This window comes from Spodoptera frugiperda, chromosome 31 (genome assembly GCF_023101765.2).
Source record: "Spodoptera frugiperda isolate SF20-4 chromosome 31, AGI-APGP_CSIRO_Sfru_2.0, whole genome shotgun sequence".
Classification (NCBI taxonomy): Eukaryota; Metazoa; Arthropoda; class Insecta; order Lepidoptera; family Noctuidae; genus Spodoptera; species Spodoptera frugiperda.
The window spans coordinates 63,936-69,655 of NC_064242.1; the positions used below are offsets into that span (position 1 = coordinate 63,936).

General features: G+C 48.3%; 1 non-coding gene across 1 annotated transcript; it reads right to left on the reverse strand.

Annotated features, from left to right (window-relative positions):
* Positions 1 to 1,740: 1,740 nt before the first annotated feature.
* On the reverse strand, positions 1,741 to 4,645 carry LOC118276062 (uncharacterized). Its single transcript, XR_007707596.1, has 5 exons — positions 3,522 to 4,645; positions 3,247 to 3,453; positions 2,442 to 2,642; positions 2,157 to 2,346; positions 1,741 to 2,028 (listed from the first exon to the last, which is right to left on the reverse strand). It is a non-coding gene; the product is annotated as an uncharacterized LOC118276062 (transcript).
* Positions 4,646 to 5,720: the final 1,075 nt, after the last annotated feature.

Here is a 5,720-nt window from a genome sequence, read left to right on the forward strand (position 1 = left end):
TTTATTTTTCTCAGGAAAAAAATATTAGTAAAAAATATTATTAGTATTTACACTTTTAAGTTTTAACTAAACCAAGTTAAAGATATAAGGTATACTTCAATGACAATATTACTTCACATTTATGACTCACGCTGTACTATGCAATATGTATAATAGGTAGGTATACATCTATTTTTTTATACCATCATGTCTTTAATCCCCGAGGGAGTAGGCAGAGGTCCACAGTGCAACGCCTACTTTTATATTATTAGTCTCATGTAATTGTAATAGAGCCCAGAGCCGTGTTGTCCCTCAACCAGGCAAGTGCCTAGGGCGCCAGATTAGAGGCGCCAGCAAGAAGTTAGTGGCGTCTGTGAGGTGCTTCAGTGCATGCCTAGAGTTACTCAGCCTCCATTAAAGCCGCGGCAGATAGTTTTAGAACACCTGATATAATATACATATAAAGTTCTGCTGCTGGATGATAGATGGCGCTGAGCGTCATTTCTATAGCGGTAGGTACTAAAGAATGCTTCGTGTGCAGTTGTAAAAGATAATCCAGAAATATAAATTTATTAATGTTATAGTGTGCAATAAACAGTGCACACACACAGACCTACAAGTGGTACATGTCCACAACACACGGCGGTCTCACTCGAGACTACCTCTGTACGCCGTAGCCGTCGTTGTATTGTTGTTCTCGTAAGTACAATGTGCTCGCCGCCACCAGCTAGATATGTACGTGTAAAGGGATGTTCGTGTAGGGACGTGTAGGGCACATACATACTATGTAAGTGCACGTGCATAGTTGTGTGAGTGTAAGGTATTAGTAGTATTAGTTTAACACCAGTCCGGTTTTGTAAGATCTAGAGATTGCACGTAAAATAAAAACAAACTTCTAAGAGATACGTTGTAAGGATAAGTAATTATTGTGGCCCTGAAATTAGACTGTTGAAATTCATTTGTTGACTTTTATTAATTCGATCCCAACTGGATTATTAAGGAAATAAATCCCTAAAGTTCGTTACTGACAATATGTATCGTCACGCCCATTATCCCTGAAGAGGTAGATAGAGTGCACATTACGGCACGTAATGCCACTGTACACCCACTTTTCCCCATTTGCCATGTACTGGGCATAATTCCAGGCTCCGTGCTACTACTGACAAATTTTCAAAGAACCGCAAAAGGCCAAGTAATACATAAACAGCCCGACTCGGGAATCGAATCCGAGACCCCTTGCCCGGCAGTCGCACTTGCAGCTACTCGACTAATGAGTCATTTAATTTAAAATACAGGTACAATAATATTGGGTATACTTAACGAAGTATGCGGACTGCGGACTGCGTGGTGCGCAGTGTTGCCATATAGGTAGGCGACACCAGTACTTGCGCCGCATCGTGGTCCGTGCTCCGGTTCCTGTCGTGTACTGACTCTTTATAACCCCTGCCGTTATTACAACCCTAAGGTTGCCATACACCGGCCACATGAGAAATTTAAAAACAAAAAAATCTTGGGATCCACCAGGCGGATCGTCAGCTTAAATAGCTAACGATGTACGATCACGTGACCAACATCGTGGGTGTATCAGTGGTATCAGACGCAGGTAAGGACAACACGTTTGTAAATAAATGGACCTTATATTATAATAAATGCAAATATTTACATTGTAAGTACAAACTTAACACTAAGTCAGACACAAGAGTTCGAGTTCCAGTTCACTGCGCCGGTGTGAATGTGGCGCTGCGAGACGAGGGCGCGGCCGCGCAGCTCGGGGGCGAGGCTCGTGGCGGCGCGGGGGCGGGGGCGCGGGCGCGGGGCGCGGGGGCGCGCCGCTAGCCCAGCACGACGATGCGGCCGTTGCGGTAGGCGGTGCGCGGCATCTTCTGGTAGCCGTAGCCGGACGCACTGCGGACGGACGTCACAAACACTCAACAGGGGGCGATGGGAGCTCTCTTCGCCGGTTTCTCTCTATAATAAATCTTGAGTACGAAGGTAACACAAGAGGCGGCCACGTGGCCCGCCCGCCGGCCTCGCCAGCGAGCCCACCCGCTGCAAATACACAAGTGCCGGAGCTACAGGCCGCGCACTACTGCGGCGAGCGGGGCCGCGGCCCGTAGCTACCGAGCTGGCGGAGATAACTACTGGTATCTCGCGACGAGGGCTATGGGAGTGGGTACCTGTTGTAGGAGGGCGGGCGCGGCTGCAGCGATAGCTCGGCGTCGGAGTCGGAGCGCGCGGCGGCGCGGGGGGCGCGGGGGCGCGCGCCGCCAGCAGCGCGGCCGCGGCGCCCAGCAGCTGCAGCGCCGGCAGCAGCACGCCCAGCCCCAGCGCCACGTACGCGTTGCGCGGCGCGTCCTCGCTCGCCTCCTGCAGCAGACCACACCGCTACAGTCATCACGCTCCGAGTGGGAATATTTGTAAAGCGTCCGGCAGCAGCGTGCAGTCGGGGCAGAGCGCGGCACCTGTATGAGCTCGTCCACGCGCTGCGGCAGCGGGTGCCAGCGCGCCATGTAGTCCAGCAGCGGCCGCAGGTGGTCGCTGAGCTCCAGCGCCTCGGCCAGCTGGCGCGCCGCCTCCGACTGCTGCCAGGCCGCCACCTGCAGCGCCAGCCACACGCAGAAGGCCACCTCGCCCAGCACCAGCGTCGCCATGAGCGCCGCGTACTGCACACCACACACTACATGGGGGCCGGCCACTGCCACACTGAACACATGGCTGCTAGTGTACGACAATAAATGAACAAAGACCAAATAAACATGAGTGATTGTATGCGTGGTGTTGCGTACTGTGTGATTAACTGGAAGTTTGGGACATGTTTTAATTTGTATTTATTTCTAGTGAAGCATTGGTTTGGTTACTTGTCTATACGAGTTATTCTCAAGAACTACTGGTTTCAATCAAGTTAGGCTTCCCTCTTATCAAACACGGGGGGGTATATACGATACAACTTCATGCTACGAGCCGAACAATGAGAATCATCAATAACAAAATATGTCCTTTGTGTAAAAAGTCCGCGATAACGTAATACTCCAACAATATTTTTATCGCTTGCCTTTGGCAGTGCATTATGTGCAGGTACATTTATTGAATAATACGTGGTGCGATTTCATCCGCTGCTATATAGCCCCGCGCGAGCGAAACTACAGGAAGTTGATTCGGTTTTGGCGCAGCAGTCTATAGGAGACTAGCCAACCACTACAAATACTACAGCTACAGCGCTGTGGGTTCCGTGACCACAGCGCCACAGCGACACAGCGAGCCACCGACCAGGTAAAGCAGCGCGGCGCGGTGTGCGCGCGCGACGTGTGCCGCGGCGGCCGCCAGGTGCGGCAGCGCCAGCAGCGCCGCGCCGCCCGCCGTCAGCACGGCGCAGGCCGCGCGGTACTCCGCCGGGAACAGCTCGCGCAGCGCCAGGTACGTGCTGGGGTCCCACTTGAGCCGCGCCGCCGTGGCCAGCGCCGCGCCGCCGTACAGCTGCACACACACACAGACAGTGAGCGAGGCCCGCGCGCCGCCGGCTCGGGACGCACAGCGCCACTCACGGTGAGCAGGAGGTTGACGTGCGCCAGCAGCACGGGCGCGGCGCGCCGGCACATGCTGCAGCTCGGTGCGGGGCCGCTCGGGACTGGCGACAGCACGCTCGCAGCTTATCTTATCACTGATATCTCCGCGGGCCGCTCGACACGCCGCTCGACACTTGTTGTTCTATTTTCTTGGTACTATCGTATATATAACCATTAATCATCGAACAATGCATCATCGCCGAACACAGATAGCGCGCCGTTTCCAATCATCGATGACTTATTTGTGTTTAATCTAATTTCCCTGTACCCTGTAGTGCTCACATTGACTTACAGCCTAACCACTGGTACGTAATCAAACAACGACTTGTATGAGAGCGGTGCACGCGCGGCGCGACTACAACACTGCTGGAGTGACTGCTTCAGCCGCTACTATCTGTAGATAAGCCCTCGCGCCACGCGTCCACAACAATATCGTAGATAACTTGCCCAAGTATCAAGAATTCGGAAATTGGATCACGTACGACGTACGAACCTTGTAGAAATGAAAGCATTATCATCGCAGCGTTACTGATTGCTGCCAAACATATACTTTATGTAAGGTATTTATTGGTTAGGTGGGGACCTATTTAGGTACAAGTTGTATTGTTTCTCGGTTGGAAACAAACTGTCACTAGGACCTGCTAGAAAACAATACTTGTATAATCTATACAATACATATAACGTACAAGTGTTAATTCTGTACATTGTAGGAGTGTTACTAGAAATACACAAACCACAAACATTTTATATAAAAAATATTTGTCTGTCTGTGAGCAGAGACAACAGAGAGCTGTATGTTCACGAATCATGCAAAAACTACCGATTGATTCATCATCTGATAACGAAGCAACTTGGTATAATTATACTTTATACTGGGCACAACACTGGGTAGGTACTTTGTATCTGGAAAAATAATGTACACTAAAAAACAAACTTAATTGTGCGGCTCGATCCCTAGACATTACTGCCACACTACTGCTGTACCAAACCCAAATAATGTTTGTCGAATGTAAAGTTGCCTGCAGCGGACCTTACTGTAGGACCGATGGTCGAAATTAGCTTGAACCGCTCGCGATACACATGGGGCGCGGGATGCAGCGCTGCACTACAGATTTACGAGTAGTTGCAATGCAATTTAAACGTGTGGACGCGGGTGCGGCTGCAGACCTGCCCCTTAGTCCTCCACATCGAACGACAAATATTTGTATGGACGTGACGTAGCTGTGTCTGTTTTGATCGCACGATAAAGAAACCTTACCTAGGTACCTACCACCTACTGAAGCGATTCTGACGTCTGATACTATCATTCATTGCCGGATAAAGCTGACGCGGATTTCTTAGCAAATCTGTGAACACGGGGCCCTTATGTTACATTGACTATTAAAATTTATGATGTAAATAATCCAGAATGTTGGCAATAAATAAAATTAAAGAATACCTAATAGGGGTAATTTATCAACTCATCCCACATGCCTACGGCCCATTTGGGACGACTTGCAGAAAATCAAAATAAATACTTAGGTACTGTTTTCATTCTGCATAATCGTTTGGTACAGTCAGTTAGACAAGATAATTTTAATAATATTTTATAGTCAAGTATATTTAGTTTCGTTTTGTTCATAGATTGTTCAATAAAATACTAACGAGTACTACGAAGTGGTTTTATTAATATTTTACATAAAGTTCTCAATGTTCACATTTACAAATGATTATCCAAATAAAACAAATCGCCACTCTAACAAATACACACACATTAAAAAGGTCTATTCAATGGTCTTCAATTCTTTTAATTAGTAAAGATTTTACACTAACTCTTTTGCTACTGATAGTACCTTTCTCAATTTGAAAATAACGTGGGACGAGTTGCAGAATGAAAATAGTATTTATTTTGATTTTCTGCAGGTCGTCCCAAATGGGCCGCAGGCATGTGGGACGAGTTGATGGATCACCCCGTAATAATTATGTTTTGTCATCATTTTGTCATGATTTCCAGTTTATGGCATTTGAAGTCAGTTTTTTGTTAAGTATAAGATTAGACGTAGCTAGTGAAGTATAAAATTAATGATAGTTTTAGCGCGTCTAACAACACGGCCAGGCGCTGTATAGTGAGTAGCGGGCAATGGCCGTGTGTCGGGATAGTGTGGCCATTGGCCAAGGATTGGAAATAAAACGCAGGAG